General features: G+C 35.6%; 2 protein-coding genes across 4 annotated transcripts in view; one reads left to right on the top strand and one right to left on the bottom strand.

The window, feature by feature from the left end:
- The window catches only part of Ror (tyrosine-protein kinase transmembrane receptor Ror), a 353,434-nt gene that overhangs the window by 203,780 nt on the left and 130,290 nt on the right, over positions 1 to 19,364 (bottom strand). The window lies entirely within an intron of this gene.
- The window catches only part of LOC117159572 (uncharacterized), a 59,063-nt gene continuing 41,933 nt past the window's right edge, over positions 2,235 to 19,364 (top strand). For both annotated transcript variants that reach the window (XM_033339546.2, XM_076623710.1), the window contains exons 1-2: positions 2,235 to 2,475; positions 14,387 to 14,533. The gene's annotated coding sequence lies outside the window, so the exon portion shown is untranslated. The remainder of the gene's footprint in view (positions 2,476 to 14,386; positions 14,534 to 19,364) is intronic.

The raw sequence follows: 19,364 nt of genomic DNA, 5'->3' as shown, positions 1-19,364 counted from the left end.
GTTGCTCAGACCGCACAGGGTTAACGATTTATTTGACAACCGCGCTATATCGTTTACACCATTTGTAAGTATATCTGAAGACCCTCGGAAGGCCGCTTAAGAAAACCGACCCACCGTGTGATCAGCAACATCGTCGCTTTCCTGTATTTTTCCGAACAGCTCATGTGACGATCCAACAAGTACATAGGATTTACACTGTCAGATTATTATAAAACATATTCTTTCGTGTTATACCATAACTTTGACAGAAATATACCGATATAAATATTTATTAGGGGAATATAAAAATATGTATATTTCCATTATGGATATCTGTGAGAAGCAGTTAATTTGAATAATCAATTAGGATAAAATTTCGAACGCTGTTCAGGGCGCAAAGGGTTAACGTTTTATCTTACTATATCGCTTGCACTAAGTATACTTGAAGACTCATGGAAGGCCACTTAGGAAAACCGATCCATCGACCCCGTAACCGATCCACGACTGTGATCCAGCGATCCTCCACCTGGTAGGGCGGAACTCGCGTGCGTGTTAGCGGTAAGAAGCGTGCGGAAGAGAGCGAGAGACTCGCCTCGCGGCCGTTCCTCGTTTCTGGGGTAATTTTAGATCGGCAAGATAGCGTGGTACGCGTTACTAATGCCTGTATGTGTGTACACATACATTACGGTAGAAGGTGTGTGCGCGAGTGTGTTGGGTGTTGGAGAGAAGGGTACCGGAAAGAGAAAGAGAAAAACAGTAAATGGGGTGGGGAGGAATAACAGAACGTGGAGGGGTAAAAAAGGCGGCGGAGAAAATCGGGATACAGCAACGTTGAACCGTGTTTACGAAAGAGAAAACGAAACGAACGGAGAAGGGGCTAAAAATGGAAAAGGAAGGAAAATTGGTGATCCAAAGTGAGGAACAAGGCTAAGAATCGAAGCAGAAGATCAGGGTGATGATAGTGATGGGACTAAATTCGATTACCACCGGGAGGACACCTCGTGACTATCGCCAAGACCTAGATTCGTGAGTTTAGAATGACTTGGAACGCGGTAGTTGGATGTTCTTGTGGTTCTCTTGTGGTGATTTAGTGATTGCATTTTTTTTGGAGGTGAGGCGTTTTGTGGGTGTTTCAGTGGAGGGTTGGATTTCTTAATTCATCGAAAGCGAGAGATTTTTATCTGTTTCACGGTGTGATGATGTTATTATTTAGAAGATAATTAATGAAAGGAGATTTTTTCAATCTTTCACAGTGTAGTAAAGTTACGAGCTATCTCGAATGAACTACTTGCGGATAGAGAATAATTAATAACCATCGTAAAAATTGGTTGTATTTCTGATATTAGATGTAATAAAATGCGTACTTTCAGCTGGTTGTAGTTAATAAACCTAGACAATGGATGGTTATACATTTACAATGTGTCAAGTGTGAATACAGAAAAATGGACAAGCATGAATTTACAATATCGAAGTTAAAATGCACGTTACAACATTTATCAATTAAAATACAAGCTCTACTTTTTTACAGTATTAATAAAAATATGAATACATACGTATAAGCTGTAAGATTTATAGTTTATAGTACTATCATGACATTTCATTGGAGTCTGTTGAATGAATTAATCTTACTGCTATCTATAATCTTAGCGTTAAAACGATAAATACCTAATTATAAGGATACTTTTAACAAAAGAGAAGCATAATTGTATAGAGCACAATTGAACAACTAATACAGAGACAGAAATGTGTTTTTTGATTTATGCAAGTTTAGGGTTGATACAATTTTAATGAAATACAACACCTGTCCGAAGACTTTGAAACAGAAATATGTTTCAAAAACTCCAGCATTCTGATTTTTATGTCATTTATCGAGTATTGCGTTTTCTAAAGTGCCAATATCACAACTTTTGTTTCATTTGGTGCTTTGCATCTGACAAAAATTTCCAAATCACGAAAACTCCACTTCAACCTCCGTGCAACCTTCTATTCTCGCTCGAGCCAAATGAAATCACCTCAAACCCATTACTACCAACAAAGACAGCGATAAATTAGCGCAAGACAAAGAAAGACCGTTAAACTGGTGCGAAAGAGAGGGAGTACTAAGAAGAACGTTCGAGAGGTGGTAGAGCCGAGCTTGGGAGCGAAACGGCGAGTGTGAGCGAACGAGCGAGAGAGAGAGAGAGAGAGAAACATAAAAAGAGCGAGAGAGAAGAGGCAAGAGGCCACGAGTCCGGGAGTGAGTGGTCTACTCGAACGCAGTTATGCCGACCGGCTCAAACCGGGTGCCGCCAAATCGAACCCCGGTTCGAATTCCGCACGGCCGTGGCCGCGAGAAGGAAACGCAAGGGAAACAGGAAGAGCAAGAAGAAACAGACGACGAAGACGGAAAAGGGGAAAAAAGACGAAGCAACGAGTTAGAAGAAGGTGGTCGAGAAAGGGTGGTGCGTCGGTGAGAGAGAAACAAGAGAAGTAAGGAACAGAGGGGCAAAAAGAGAGGTACGTCGCGTGAAGAAGCTTCCTGCCTTCCTGTGTACCGGTGTAGAAAAAACAAGGGTGGAAAAGAGAAGGGATGGCCGTGGGGGGAAAATAGGGAAGGGATAGGGACGCGTTCGACGATGGGGCGACGGGTCGAGAGATAAAAAAGCGAGCAAAAAGGCGAGCAAGAAGGTTGGATAGCGTGCTCCCGGTCGTTAGTGAGGTGCAAGTAAAAGAAGGATGAAAAAGGCATTGTTGCTTCGAGCTGGACCACTCTCGTGTTTTTTGCCTCTTCTCTTTCTTCTTCTATCGTTCGTTCCTTCTTTTTCTATCCTTGTCTTCTTTGTTTCTCCTCTCTCTTTCAATCCTTTTTCCTCTCTTCCATGTCTTTCTTCGCTGTTTTTGCTCCCTTAGCGCCTCCTTTTTTTTCGAGTCGAGTGAATGTGTGTCGCGTGTGACGCCCTCGTCTTGTCGCGTACCCCGAGGAGCTTGGCATTTTTTTCACGCGCTTTGGAACTCTAAACGCGGTTAAAGCGACTGTCGTGTCTTTTGGAAGAAAAAAAGAGGAACAAAGATTCGTGGTTTTCTATTCTTTCTTTTTTCATCGTGCGATTTAAAAGAGAGTTTGTGTGAGGAAGGAAATTCTTAGAAAGGAATTGGATATTAAAGCGAGGAACTGGTGGTACCTTTTCGAAGGTGGAAAGCGTGGAGTAGGTTGTACCTTCGGGGTCGTGGATATTTTCTGCGGCGATGATTCAGAGACGGCCGGCGATCATATGGCTCGTATTTACGACGCGGAACGATCGAGATTCGACAGCGGGAGATTGACAAGCGGGACAGAGGGGACGACAGTGAGTGCGATGGTGTGATTTTTAACATCCCTGTGAAACGTTCATTTTATTTCTTTTTTTGTTAGGTGATTAGATTATTTTTTGACGAGTTTATGCTATATAGTGAATAGATGTGTTGAAAGCAAGTGGATGTCTGTTTAGGTATTTCATATATTTCATAGTTATATATTCTATATTTTTATAATTTCTTATGGTCAGTCCTTCGTTTGGATCCGAGAGGAAAAAGTTATAATTCAGAACAATTTTTTATTTTAATCTGATATGTAATAATTTGGTACTGGCATGGAGATGCATTAATAAAGTATGATAATACAGTGACGCACAGATATCAAAATGAAATTAAGAAGGAATAGGCATATAGGTATATAACTTTCGTGGTTGCATGATCTAACAGAGAGTTAATTATCTCGGTTAAAGGATGTTTGAAAAAATTCATTAATTTATGGAAATAAGTATATTTGAAAGGTGTTTCCAGATCAATAAGAGCTCGGAAGTATTTACTTAATTATTATTGAGAGAAATATGCGAAAATCAAAATTGTACTAAATGTCGTAATTAAACTGCCAATAGAATGTATACTTTTTCTCTATTTTTCTAACAAAAATTGTATCAATATTACAATTTACATTAATTTGCAATTTCTGATTTATTCATATATTTGTTCATTTGTATTCATTGTTCGGACTTTCAATCCCTTTAAAAGGTTCTCTTTAATTCTTCGTTCAATAATATTTTTTAGCGAATCTATATTATTAAGAATAAATGTACTTTACTTAAAACATGTACATGTGTTTATTTAAATGTTACTTTATAATATTTTAATTGTATTAATTATTGGTAAGGAATATTTGTACTAACTTCATCATCGAAGAATATTTTACAAGAACCAAAAATATTATGCAGTCACCGTACAGTATTAGCTTGCGCATATGAAATGCTTGATTTTTAACGAGTCATACTTTATTGAACCAGACGCTTCCTAAACCAGATGTGTTTATGCATATATACGGAAATTGAAAAATTTGAGTCATACATAAAACATAAAATTCACGGTTTTAAAGGAACTTTAATAATAATAAATAAAGGACATATGAAAGTTTATAAAAATTGTATACAACGAAATCAGATATATAGAACATATAATGAAGTTTAGTTTATCCTTATTGAATTGACGTATATCTAAACAAAAATACGACAATACTATAATTTATATTTAAAAAAATTTTTCTACACTTTTTTACTTATTGCTACATTTATTTCGTCTACATTTCTACTTTTGGAATCAGTGATGATTTTTTACATTTTTGGAATAAAAAACAACGTAATTTCGAAGAAGTTAGGAGGAATTGTCGAGACAATCGACAAAAATTCGCGACAAGAAAAATTTATTTCTGGACTGTCCGTGTGTCAGCTGTTCGACGATTGTCAGACATCGGTCGCTGAAAATTTTCACTGTTTTCTTTCCCGCCTATTAATACTCGCCTGTTTGGATTACGAATGGTGGTTTTAGGAATGCACATACATCTTCCCTTTCATTCACGAAGAATGTATCTTCGTTTGGGAATTTATTTTCACGGCGCGAGAACTCATCGTGTTTTGCATTTTTCGTTTACGATTCTAGTTTTTGACATTACTTTATTTCTTTTTTTGTAAGATATGCAAGAAAACCTTTGATTTGTTTTAAAGGCTTCACTGCCGTTTTGAAATTTTTTGATAGAAATACTAAAATGATACCACGTTTAGACTACGGTTATTTATTAAATAAACTAACCTTCTCTTCTTTTCCATCAAACTATATGATGAATAAGTAAAATGGAACAATTTTTATTTCGTGTCATTTAAGGTATCAACAAAATATTTTTATGAACCGATTGATTCTTTGATAATTTTTCAGTACAATATTCCAAGTTTTGAGAAATAAAACAGTGCACTTAATTCAGTTGCGAGATAAGAAATATGCAAAATAATGAAACTGTTTGTTTTTAAATCATTGAAATGTATATATATTGTCTACAAAGAAGCTACAAGTTATTCTCTTATTATCAACCTATACAGGTTAGAAATATCTATTCTACTCATATTTTCACATCGTGAGACAGAACTACTTCATAAACACAACCGAGATAAATAAGCTAATCGAGTTTCTTCACAATTACATCAAGAAACATTATCAAAAATTATTAGAATACTTATATATAGCATTTTCTAGAATCTATAATTTAGATGGTGCAGGTATCCTATAAATATTTTCTTGACAAATATACTCCTCTATTACAGATTATCTTAATAAACTAAGCTGCTCCTATTAAGCTTAATTTAAACTTCCTAGAAGGGAAAGACAAGTTAACTTGATACTAGGATTGCTAATCTCTTACAATCATTTCCATTTAAATTTTACTTAGCAAGATTCAATCACTTCACTTGTCCACATTATTAACTATTAGTATATAATTGTTAGAATGCAGGTCTCTATACAATTATACATCGTTAAATCATTATCATTAAATATTACAATAATAACTGTACTGTGGATATTTTATATATTTCTGCATAGTTTGTGCAGCTTTGAATCAAGTTCAATTTTACATAAATGCAGGAATATCCACAGTTTCATAGTTACTTATCGCTAAATTTATATTTATATTTATATTTATATTTATATCAAAGAATACTGTAGAATATGCTAAATAAAAATACGACACTCGATAGTATTAAACTTCTCTATAAACATAAACTATTCGAAAGTAACCGGTCGTCGTAAAATGAAGAAGAAAAGCCAAAGTTGCAATTCCAAGATGGAATCATCTACCATCCTTAACGTCAACCCATAAACCTCCCTTATCTCCTACACCCTAAGAACAATAGAAGATCATTCTCGAAAAGAAAGAAACCCACTAACAAACTGGACGCGTATTTGTCAACCGTCCCGAGACTGAACCACCATCAGGGGGATGATAACCGCGTCTCGAAGCGAAAAAATAGATTTTTTTTTTCAGTTAACCGCGTCACTGGCCTTTATTGCCACCCCTACTGCTCTTTTATTGCGTTGCAACGGCCTCGAAATGACTTTGCAGTTTCTGGCCAGTCGAAACACGACCCTTGAAATATAGAACGACGCGGGGATGTGCGTTACCAGGGCCTCATTTTTCTGACGCAATTCCGTGGCCCTCCGGTTTTTCCGTTTGTTCCACCCGCTACCGGGAAATTTCATTTTCCTTGTCAGCCATGTGAACCAAGAGAGCGAATGACACGGGACGAAGGGGGTTGGATCTCGTTGGGGTAGTTCGACGTGTGTTTTTGACAAGGCTAATTGGAGAGGTCGGACAGAGGAAGGGGATGGAAATTCCGGTGGCAGTGAATGGGACGGACTTTGAGACAGTTTAACCGTTGTTCTCTTCTCGTTTCCCCCTTTTTTGTCCGGCGCGGCGCGGTGCTAGCTTTTCGTTTATGTTTAGGAGTCCACTTTAGGAAATTGGGTTTGGGTAAAATGTTTGGAAAGATGCCTTTAACGCGCTTGCTGGTTTGCATTTCCTCAAATTTTGAATAATAGAATTTTAAGGAATGTTTCAAGAAAGTTGCGTGATTAATGAGTATAATATGATATGAGTATATAATAGTCACATAATATTTTTAGGAATGTAAATCGTATTTTTACAAGGATATATACATTCTTCCACTAATTAGACAAAGAATAGTAAATTTAACGTACCACGTTGTTTCTCTTGAAATACTATCTTCACTGTAAAACAACGTGAAAAAGTATGCCAAGTATTAATTAAATCACAAATTTTCAAACACCGGAACTAATTAAATTTTTAACTTTTGTGCTTTTATTTCTAACAGGTGAATTTGAAAAAAATCCACGTTACTAAAACTTGAAAACAAACAAAATGTTTGACTATTTTGTGCCTTGGATATTGTGGTACAAATATGTAATCATTGACACGAAGATTTACAGAATTTGAAGATGTAGAAAATTGAAAGTAAAATTCATGAACTTAAAAATTATTTCGAATGAAATAATTAATTACATAAACAGAAATTTGTGAACAAATTGTCAAAGAAAACAGCGTGTTAGATCTCAAAACACAGAATGATGAATTTCTGTAATTCTTCTCTGGTGTATCAGAAAACGAGATATAATTTATTACTTGGGGATCTGACTGGGTGGTCGACGCTCGATCTTCAGGCATTCGAACGGCGCCGCGACGCTATTTCAACGCGAACCGACAACTCGTCAAAAAAAAGAGGCTCGTTTGTGAAGGATCGATCAAGTTTTCATCGCCATGCATTTAGTAGAAACGAGAGCGAACGTTGATCACGAGTTTTTGATGAGAGCTTTATTACGTTTTCGTCTTTACAATCTAAAACCATTTTTTTTTATCTGTTAAAGAGCTTCTGACTGGCAAAGTAAAACAAAATGTCGGTAAAGATAAACGTCCCATCAGATTCGAAGAGGTTACATTCTTAGAAAATAAGATTCCAGAGTAAGGATGATTTTTTCCATTAGATATAGGATTTTGATTTATAGAATAAGATTCTTGCAGCGATATGCTAATATTACACAAAGTGTTAAAGAGATGAGTCTATAATTGTAAAGACTTATGATACTTGCCAACAGAAATAAGAAGATTAAGATCAAGTTTTTCGAGTGAGGTGTTGTATTTTTACGTATTTATGAGCAAGTTAAACCGTTTTGTGTCAAAATATAAAATACAAATAAAGAAATTAGTCTGCGAGAGATTTAACAGAAAATATTATAACGCCATAAAAGATTATTGCTAATATCGATCAAGAATCATTGAAAGATACAAAATTTTATTTCCTATGCCCACGATGTGTTTCGTTTGAAAACTTTTTGTTATAATTGAACTATATCACGTATTATAGGCGACTGAATTAGAAATTCCATACATATAGAGTTATTGTATCTATACACCAAGGTCCATGAATTGAAACAAATGACGTCAGATATAGACAGATACGTCATATTAAAGTGAGAAACACACAGTATAAATGAGATAGACAGTAGGGTTCGTCAGCTGATTCATTGTCAATAATTTGAAAAATAAGCTTCAAACTTTCGTATTACATTTTTGTATATGAATTTCTTTCGTTCTTTTCATGTTTAGAATCCATCTTTTAAATATCTACCACATATTTCGTAACACCCTGTATAAAATAATTCCAAACTTTTGCTAAGTAATCAAATACTAAAAACTTTTAAAGTTCTAGGCTTTTATTTTATCCTAGGCTTCTCAATATCCTGTATATTTTAATATTACATGTATTGAGTAAAACGTTCGAATACTGTTTTTTGTTAATTAAAAATGAAAGCTGAATATATTTTTGAAAGAAAGTTCCACAAATTTTAAAGCAAAAGCATTTTACATATAAACCACAAATTAATATATATACTGTGTTTTACTCACGTACAGAACATTTTCTCAAACTTCCGGTGACGAAGAAAATTATAAATAGATTTAACTGAAATTAAAAAAAAACTGAAACTCGAAACATAAATATGAGCACATGCTGAAATCAATCTATAAAAAGCCTTACAAATAAGTATCAAATATATTCATTTAAAAACTTCTCATCATAAAAATTCAATTTCATACCATTAACCCTGCGTTGTCGAAATAGAAAATTAATTCGCCATCTATTTTTCCACGTCCATCAAAGTGCAAACTTCCCAATTCCTTTCCTTTCACATTCTTACCAGTCGACCAACTTGAATTTCCTCCTCGGAGCAACTTCTGACCGATAGGTCAAGAATCCTCCTACTCCCATTCCCAAACAGTCCAATGGGCCCATCAATTTCCTCAGTGACTCGTGAATTACGCGCATCCCCCAAAATACCATAGAATCGCCCCTTTCGCGCTTCGAAAAAATTCCACGGACCAGTTTACCCTCTCATGATGAAGTACCTCGATGTTGGTCGCCTAAATTTTGAACTCTCTTTATTTTGAAAAAGAAGTAGTACCTACAAGGTCGAGTAGACTTGGACTTGAGAGAATCGAATTCTCTATGAGTATATACTTTGAGAATTGAAGAAAGTACTGCCAAATAGAATCAAATACAAGGTGTACCGAGATATGCGCGTGTAAGCAGATTTTTAAGATCTACAATTACTGGACTCGAATTTATAAGTATCGAACCTGATTCCATCGCTGTTTCTTGAATTCAATAGCACGGCAAAGGGACAGAGAGTTTGATTCACGAGGCAAGTCGTGGCAAGGGGTGTGAGTGTACGGTAACCTGCTTTCGAGGACAGAACGATAACCCAAGTTTAAATTGGAGGGTCGGCCACTTAAGATTCAGTTCCATAAACTGGAAAGTTCAGCCCCACTTTCCACGTGGGGCAAACGGGGGAGAGGAACCGTCGAGTCACCAGCGACGCTGCAATTAGACGAGTATTTTCGATCGAATTCAATTAGCCACGGCTCGAAATCGCGGGGACGAAGTTAGTTCGCCATGTCTGGCCGTCTCGCGGGTTCAAGTCGTAGGCGAAGCTGCGTCTCTCAAGGCCAGGCGCCGTGATTTATTTTATCGCGAGAGCGGAGCCATCGGATTTTCTCAATGGAGTTCCGGATCGTAGTTACGCTTCCTGTATCGCTTTTTGAGTTTCCGTTGCGGAAATTGTTCAGCACTACTGAACGATATCGTACGCAATATTCGAAAAGTTAACGCATTAGGTTGCTCGGAAAGTGTCTTTCTTTCGTAAACGTGTTTTTTTACAACAGTGCACCTTCGTACAAACGTGAAACAAAGTCTGTGAAATATCGCGGTGTTTATCTGAACAGAACAAAGTGGATCGTACATAATTCGACAAAATAATATAAAACAAAAAATGTTGTGCGTCTATTATTTTCTCATAAAACGAAAGAAACTTTTCGGACAACCTAATAAAATTGAAACGAGACATCATGCATATCGACGAGACCTTTTCGTATTTTATTCAACCTGAAGATGTTTTTTAACGTGACGTACAATTGGCTCGAACATGATCGAAAGAACGTAGCAGAGTTAAACGAATTTCCGAGCCACCTTCGATCAAGTCAAATAACTGTCTCGAAAAACCACTTTACACATTCCATCTACTTTGATTCGTCACCGAACCCAACCGAACCACCTTGAACCTCTTCAAACCACCCTAAACCACCCTATTACCAATTCTTCCAGCCATTGAAAATTCCAGCTACCCTCCTTCGATATCCCCTAAAAATCGTGCGACCGGCCACGGGTTCGGTTGCAGCATCGGCGGTGCGCAAAGTCGGGGGCAGCGAACCGCGATGAGGATCGAAAACGCTCGTGGAGGCAAAGTAGTATCCTGTGCGGCGAGCAAAGCCAGCTGGCGTTGCGCGACCGCATGTAAATCATCCGCAACAGGATCGGCCGGCCGAAACCACGTGTACGCGCACTTCTGCGCGCACTTACGCGGAACGACGCCGATGCACATGTTAACGTGACGCGGGTAAACGTCGGCAACACGTGTCGCGCGAGTAATCCATGGCTTGTCGTTACCTCGACCGTGTCGCGAGTGCACGCTTTCCGCGTGTAGCCAACGCGACACTCACGATTCACTGGCTCGTATCTCTACGCGGAGATGATGATTTTTCGATACTCTGACGCAACGTTGACGATATTATAACGCAATGATCGAACGGAAAATTTTGAAGAACGTGCAGGAATTGCAATTGCAGCTGAATAATCGCAGAGCAACTCGTGTACAACATAATCGTGATCCGCATTTGCAATCGTGCTCTTGCAATAAACGATTTTGTTATTACACTGTCACTAGAAAATATGTGGACGCTTGTTTGTCTTTGGCAAAATGTAATTTAGTCACGAAATTGCAAGTAAAAAGACCCAGAATGATTTTATTCGTTATTAGAGCCAACAGACGATATTATGATAGAATAAAACTTCATTTTACAGGTTAGTATAGTTAGTGTAATAAAGAAACTGACATTTGCATTTTAGCAATTCATTATTATTTTTGGTTGTCAAGCAATAGATAAGGTAAAGAAGATTCTTTCAAATTAACTGAGAAACCGCCATGATCAATTTAAAATCTGTTAACGCTTCGACGAATTTTTGCAAATAAACTATTCATATTTGATCGAACAAAGTGCTTGTATTAGTGCATTCGATATTCGAAATATGCATTTATATATTTTGAATACAAATTTAATAAAAAAAAGCGACAATGTACGTCGAAGTTTCGGTTATCGTAGAAATATCGTTTGCGTTAAAGGAATATAATATTATAAATGAGATTTGTATTAACCGATTTAATTCTAAATGATTCCCAGAGATTCGAACCCCTCGAATTTTTAAATTCTTGAAATATTAGATCTTTTGAACATTTTGTATACTTCGAGTCTTTAAATTTATTGGATTTCTTACATTAACCTTGAATTCATTGGATTATTTTGTTTCGTTTAGTATCTTTTAGTTCCTGGAATTCCTCGAATCTCTTATATTCAATGGATTCTGAGAATTCTCTGGATTTTTCGATCTTTCAATACATTCTATATGGTGGATCTTACAATTTCTTATATTCCTTGGATTCTCCAGATCTTTCGATTCCTTGGATTATTTTGATTCATTCAGCTTATTGAATTCCTCGAGATCCTCGAATTCTTTGGAAATTTAGAATGTTTCTTTTACACTTTTCATGAACAAGGAGTTACATATGTTAATTTTGGGAATTTTAAGTTTGTCGAGCAACCGAATTATCATATCGGGATTCTAATAATAGTCTGAACATTGAAAAAGTGGTCAAAATCGTAATGAACTTATCGAACTGAGCTAAAATTTCTAAATCGTTTCGAACAGGGATGTTAGAAGTTATGAACAAACTTGAAGGCAATTGCGAAGCGAAGTTTTCTCTAGAAAATGATGATCGTGCAATTTCATTCTGGCAGTTCATCTGCTTTACGTTCTCGACTCTATCGAACGTAACTCATGGTCATCGAAATGCGTATCGAAAATCGCTACCGGAAATCATTAAATTGCGCCACCACCAGGTGGCCATAGCATGTTTTGCGTCTGTAAAACGCTCCTGAATCGAACTCGTGTCGAATATAATCGTGATCCAATTTTTGTTCTTACAATAAACACTTTCGTTACGTACGTCGATTATCCGGTTATTTTAGAACTGAAAAAGAATATATTACGAATGGAATTAATAGTGTTATGCGATGTAATCTGCATTGTACGTTTATGATCTTGTATTGATATGATAAATGCTGAGGAATCATGTGAGATGGCCCACAAAAAAAGGTCGTACATATTTATGTATTTGTTTATATGAAATTTTGTTATACTGCTATTGATTATTTGAATTAATAATTTAAAAGCTAGATACTCTTTCGTTAGGAAAATTCCATTGTAAATTCGACATCGTAATAAAAATCAAAATTAAGTAGAGTGTTGGTAGTTCTGCGTCTTGTTTAACATAGCCAGTATTCCTACAGTGTTCTGCGATTTTTCACTTGTGACTTCTTATTTACGGACCTAGCCGTGATTTATCACCCAGTCGGGTTAACAAACTATCTAATTTTAAAATGGATGAAAATTTGAACTTTCAATTGGAATTACAAAGATCACAATTGGATTTTTAGATTAGAATTGTTTATTCGGAATAGCTTGTTTATAATTCAAACTAATTAGAAGAATTTTTACTATTAGAGGAACATTATTCGTTAAATTTGAAAAAGTTGTTGTAATTTATAATAATCTAAAAGACATTACGATTTCAAAGAATTAAAAATCTCATGCACAACTTAAAGTTAATTAAAAAGAATTATTCAATTTGAGCAACTAAACTAAATAAATATTATTTCAAATGAAGTAAAAGAAAAAAAGTATATCTTTTACTAATTTGAAAAGAATATTAAAAAAACGCTCATCACCTTATAGGACTAAAATTTTTAAATGCCATATAAGGTCATTTTAGAAACATTAATTATTTAGACAAAACTAAACTACACACCTTGAGTAACAAAATCCTTCAAAAATTAAAATTATTTTTCATGAATCTCGAATTCCGACTAAATTCATCAACGCGTTTATGAAAAAAATTTACAAAGTTTGCGAACAACGCAAGAAAGGACAGTCCTCTTCATTAATCCTTCTCCGTCTTCTTGAAGGAACCTCGCCGTTGCTTTGATGAGTGTCACGCAAATGCACCTCGGCGCCTTAACGAGGTCTAAGTTTTTGCCCGACAGCGTGACAACTTTCCGAATCGAGTTGCCTGCGATTCGCTCCCGCTATTAAAATGCATCCGCGTTCAAATGAACGTGATTACGCGAATATTTCGTCGGAAAAGCCGTGAAACCGTGGAACTTCGTTTCCACCCCCGCAAACTTCCCCAAGTGGAATAGGGAAAAAATATAGAAGGAAAAATGAAGAAAGTAGTTTCAAACTTCCGTTGATTGTCATTTGAAAATTTTGTCGTCTCTTTTCCGCATAATGGACGTGCTGCTTCGTTTGATACGATATTCATTTTACGATTCGATATTAACTGACCGATATGTAGCGACGAAGAAAAATATTGATACAGATCTGATCATCTTGTATTAAAATTTGGTGTACATTTGTAAACAGAAGGATACGATTCTTCCCATCATCAATGTTGCTTTTTCTAAAATAGATTCATTATTGTGAATAACTGTTGGAACGAATGGAAATTTATTTGACATAATGATTCCTATATCGATTCATATTTCACCTGCTGATTATTTTTCTGTTTTTATAACTACTTGTTTCAAGATGATTCTAGCGTTGGTTCTTATATCGATTTTACAAGTAACACAAATTTAACGTCTTTTGTGAAAAATATTTCACTGTTATGTAATTCTTGTTATCTACTTTTATCGTATATCTACGTAATAATAATAAATTATGACATAGACAAAATTTTATTTTACAAAAGAATTAAATAAGTTTTATAGATTTATAAACGCGAATTAGTTTCTTTTAGATGTTGGGTAAAATTCAAGCAGAAGATATGGATAATTGGTTACCTTCTAACACTGGAATATTATTTTCATGTTAGTTTTTGTTCACAGCGCCCAATATAACGAACATTGAAGCCTCGAACAATTGGATAAACTTTGGTGAAGATTCTAACATAAAATTCCATGTACGAGGGAGAGACTCTTGCAAACGTAAAAACAAAAGTCAATGGTACCAATGTAGTGTATGAAAAATAGAAAGTAAGTATAAAGATAAATTACTGTTTTATTAAAATTAAAAATTACAAGAAGCTAAATTATCTTACAATTTATAATAATTCTATCTTTTCTAACGATAATTCTATTTTTAAATAACTGTTAGACAAATTTTCATAATTTCGTTATTATGTGGTTATTATATAAAATCAGAATGAAAAAGAAAATAAAAGAACACTGGTAATTTGTTAATGCAAGAAGAACAGGATAAAGAAGGAAGAAAAATGAGTAACATTCTATATCTGTACATTTCTTTCGTATTTAATCCTGCGAATTGAATTTTTATATTCCAATGCTGCTCTTGTCTCAACAAACAAAAAGATTTTTAATCGAGAGTTTGACTTTCAAAAAAGAGTTTTAATTTGAAATTACAATTTGGCACAACAAGTCACGCGTACTTAATAACAGGCTTTTGTCGTACTTACCTGAATCTTGAAATATTTTTCAACTATTAGGAAAATACGATCAGATCGAAAATGATGGAAAAAACGCAGCGAGGTCGATATTAAAGTAATCATTTTGAAGAATCTGATTCCTACATTTACGTTTGGATAAAATTTCTTAGAAAGGGAATTGTTTTTTTAAGCGAGGCAATAAAAGATCGGCAAGAAACGAAATTAAAAATAGAAATAACAAGAGACCGAAATATTGAGAGTTATGCTAATAAAAATAAATACTAATTGAAACTATGAACACAGGAAGATTCGTGAAAATAGGAAAACAAATTTTAATAATCGGCGACAGTAACACCGTACCGGATCAGACACAGAGCAAACAAACATATCTACTTAAACATAGCCAGGCAAAGCATGGTTCTTTGAACAAATTAACCTCGCTTCCGCTGATGCAACAATAATCATCAGACTGCAAGGCGTTTGAAAATTCCTGTTTTTTCTTTTCTAATTACGGCATCCGAGGAAATTCAAAACAATTACAAAGGAAGCACTTCCCAGTGAATTGTTTATAAATCAGTTGCGCCTGTACGTTGTCAAAGAATTTATTAGATAAATCTTGTCCTTTAATAATTTACCTTTACTTCCTATCTGCCTTTATCCTTCTTTCCCTCTAACTATTTCCCATTCTTCTAGACACTATTGTTCTTTCATATATATTTGAGGTTAAATCGTGTGATTTAGTTTTTCATTACATTTTCATTTCACTTTTTCTCTCTTGATTTTTACCATCGCAGTGTTTATTATTTTTGTTCATTTTGGAACGTTTTCTTCTTGAGCTGAAATATTATTTTTCATACAATCTTCTAAATTTCTTTATCTTTCTAATAAATAAATCAATCTCATTGTTTTCATAAATAATAAAGTGGCTATTAAAGTAGCTTCTGTAATTAACATTTATCGTTCTATTTCGTAAAATGATTTTGATAACACCTTTTTGTTTGAACAATATTCGTATTCTGGTTCTAACTCCTGACTCATTTTTGCTCATTCCTTTATTCTTAAACACGCATATCTGTTTGCGTCCCTTCTGTACCAGTGCCTCTTTTTTCAAAATTTTTGACTCTTAATCCTTCTTCATTTGATCCCCTTCTCTCTTAATCCACGTGTGCTTCTCTTTGAGCTCCCCTTTTCTAGGATTCCATGCCTTAATCTCTTTAGTTTCTGACCCCCGTCTCTCTAGGTTCTCGCTCCCTTCCATAGATGAAGAACACTTCTTCTAAATCCCTCTCTTTTAATTCTTGCCTATTTAGATCCTTCTCCATACTTCTCTCTGTCTCGAGTTCTCGTATCTTTTGATCCGCCTTTCTATAAGATCTCCTTTAATCTACCTTCCTATGTCTTTTGTTGACTTCTTCTCTTTTCAACCTTTGAAATCTGTTTTTACTAAAGCTCTCCTTTTTGCTTCCAATTTTTTCACATTTTGTCCTCATCATTGTAATTGTATCTGTTTGCTCTTGGTATTTGGTATTTGTTGGTGTTCTATTTTTTGAATCTGTGGTTTCTAAAGTTTCTAAAAATTGTTGTCTTAAATATTTGCAATGTTTTTTTTTTATTTTCTTGCCATTTCTCCTTCTTCTTAGACTATTATTTTCGAGTATTCCTAATCTCCTTAAATCTTTCTTTTACAAACTTTTTAAACTTTCTGTTTTAATTTTTTTTCATTTTCATAATATCACATTATTCTTGACGGATATTTTTCACTTTAAGCTACGTTCTGTGCCTTATTTCTTGAATTTTTCATTTCTCATGTTCTTCATCTTTCAGATCTCTCCTCTTTAAAATCTCTTTTTTAGGCTTGCTTTCCTTTAGGTTTCTGTGACTTCATTTCACTTTCTTTTAACCTCCCTTTCTCTAGACTTCCTCTCAACGTCCATTTTCCTTGATTCTCTTTTTTTCTCTCCGTTTGTTAAACCTCTCGCGCTTCTTCATTCAGTGTCGTTTCCTTTACGTTGCTTTGTTTCGATTACCTTCCTTTTTTCCAACGTTTCTCCAACTACAATCTTTCTTTAAGATCATTTTTTCATTTCCTGGCATTTCTTTCATCTATTCCTTTCTAATTAAGTTTCAGGAGATACATGTCTCGTTTCTACTTTTCTTCCAATATCTCAATACCTTTGTGCGCTTTTGCTATTCTTCCCTTCTACGTTACTTCTTCGTTTTATACCTTATTCTTAATTTTCTATTGTCCTGAAAATTAGCCTTTCTGTTTTAACTGATTTTTGTTCTTCACGTCTCCTTTCTATTCCATTTAAAAATCTCATTGTTCTTATAATTCTCCTTTCATTGTCATTTCTACTATTCTATGATTTCTGTTTTGTTTTATTTTATCTTACTGTTATAATTTATTTTTCATACTGCGATCATTTCTTCCTTTCGTGTTCATCAGTTTCCTATTTCCTAGTCATTTCCTTCTACGTTTATCATTTTTTATTTTTTCCATATTGTCTAAATTTTCATTTCTTTAGTATCGATAAATAATCAATTAATTATTCTTTTGCCTTTAAACACTTTCCTCTTCATTCTTTTTATCCTCTGCCCAACTTTTGTCTATTTTCTTTCATTTCAACCACTTCTTTCATTTTCATTGCCCTATCTCTTTCTTCTCTGTTATTTCTTAATCTCTCACTTCCTTTGAATTAATTATTCCTCTAGCTTCAAGTCTTTTCGTTTATTCGTTATTCTTATTTCTATCGCTATATCTTCCACTGCACTAAGAACGTCTTTCTTTTTTAAGCTACATCCCCAGTTTCCTCATTTTCCAATCTTCCACTACTTTTCATTCATCTCTAGCTCTCGTATTATCGATTACTCGTCTATTTCTCAATCGTTTAATCATAGCAAATCCCTGCTACGTGTTTAAATCATTCCACCCGTCTAACACTAGATAATAATATCTCTTCCTTCCAAAGCTGCTATTTTCTTACTTCCTTAATTTAATCCTCCAGTAGCTTTCATTCATAATAATCCACAATCGCTAGTATAATCAATCGCTTTTCTATCCCTTCCTTTCCCCACTTCTCTATTCATTCATCCCTTTTCTCAGCACTAACCGTATCTCTTCATTTCCTCTTTTAACATCAGCAACGTCTTTTCCTTCCAATCAACTTTTCTATTCTCCTCATTCTCAAATCTATTTTCTTCTATTCTATTCTAATCTATTTTCTGCTTCTGGTTTCTATCCCTTTTTTGTATTCCAATCTGTCCCTATCTCTCTTCTCTATCCCATCCGTTCCTCCTGCTTTGAAACTTCCCCTACGCCCTACACCCCTCTCACTGCTTCTTTCCTAAATCTCTCTCTCCCCCCCCCCATTTTGCTCTGAATCCTCCTCCACGGAAAAGTAACGCAGCAGCCCACAAACGAGTGACACGACGATATGCACCTGTGCTTTCATGCTGTCTGCCTTTCGCGGCAGCCTCTCTCAGGCCTCTTGCTCTTTGATGTCACGTCGTCAGACTCCGTGTACTGTACACAGAGAGCACGGCCGCCGCCGTAGGAGAGGGAAAGAGCTATAGCCAAAAACGGTCTTCAAAGCATAGATTTATGTTCTACCTCGGCTTTCCGCCGAGAATGTTTTCCTATTCCATGTATATCTGCAGCGGGAAGCGCGAGTGCCGCGCCTTTAAGGCCGAATCGGCCCGCCGGCGAACGCTTTAATCGACCATCCCTCGGGACAGCTCGCCAGGGAACGCTTGAAACCAAGATGAAGCTGCGGTCGACCTGGATTTTCGACCCAGCAAATTTTTCAAGCTGCTTCCCTCCCATTTTCTCTTCCGTGAATAATTCATTTTCGTGCTATTTCGCTGCTTTTTTCCCTGGAAGGGCTTCAATTTCATAGGGCTTCAATAGCCCTTTGAACACACGTTTATTCGATTTGTCTTTAGCAGTGTTTTCCACGTCTCGGCATCGCGGTTGGTTAGCTCTTTGTGCCGGACCCGATCTTCTTTTTTCGGCTTTTGCTTTTCTACTTGGCTGATTTTCGTTTCGCCGGAATGCTGTTTACAGCGAACTTTTTCAATCAAGTTTCTTTAACCCTTTCGCCAATACGGCCGGCTATAGTCGCTGTGCGTAAGATGCCGCGTATTGTACATACGACGAGTATCGTATCAGGTTGTCCGAAAAGTGTCTTTCTTTCGCAAACGTGTTTTTTACAACACTGCAACTTCATGTAAACGCGAAACCAAGTCTGTGAAATGTCGCGGTGTTATCAACAGAACAAAATCGATCGTACGTAAATCGGCAAAATAATATAAAATAAAAAAACTGTGCGTTTATTATTTCCTCATGAAACGAAAGGAACTTCTCGGACAACCTAATACATCCTCAAACTTTTCATTAACAATAAGATGGTGTGACAAGAGGG

This window comes from Bombus vancouverensis, chromosome 13 (assembly GCF_051014615.1).
Source record: "Bombus vancouverensis nearcticus chromosome 13, iyBomVanc1_principal, whole genome shotgun sequence".
NCBI lineage: Eukaryota > Metazoa > Arthropoda > Insecta > Hymenoptera > Apidae > Bombus > Bombus vancouverensis.
The sequence above is the reverse complement of the archived record's forward strand: the minus strand, read 5'-3'. Positions and strand labels throughout refer to the sequence as shown.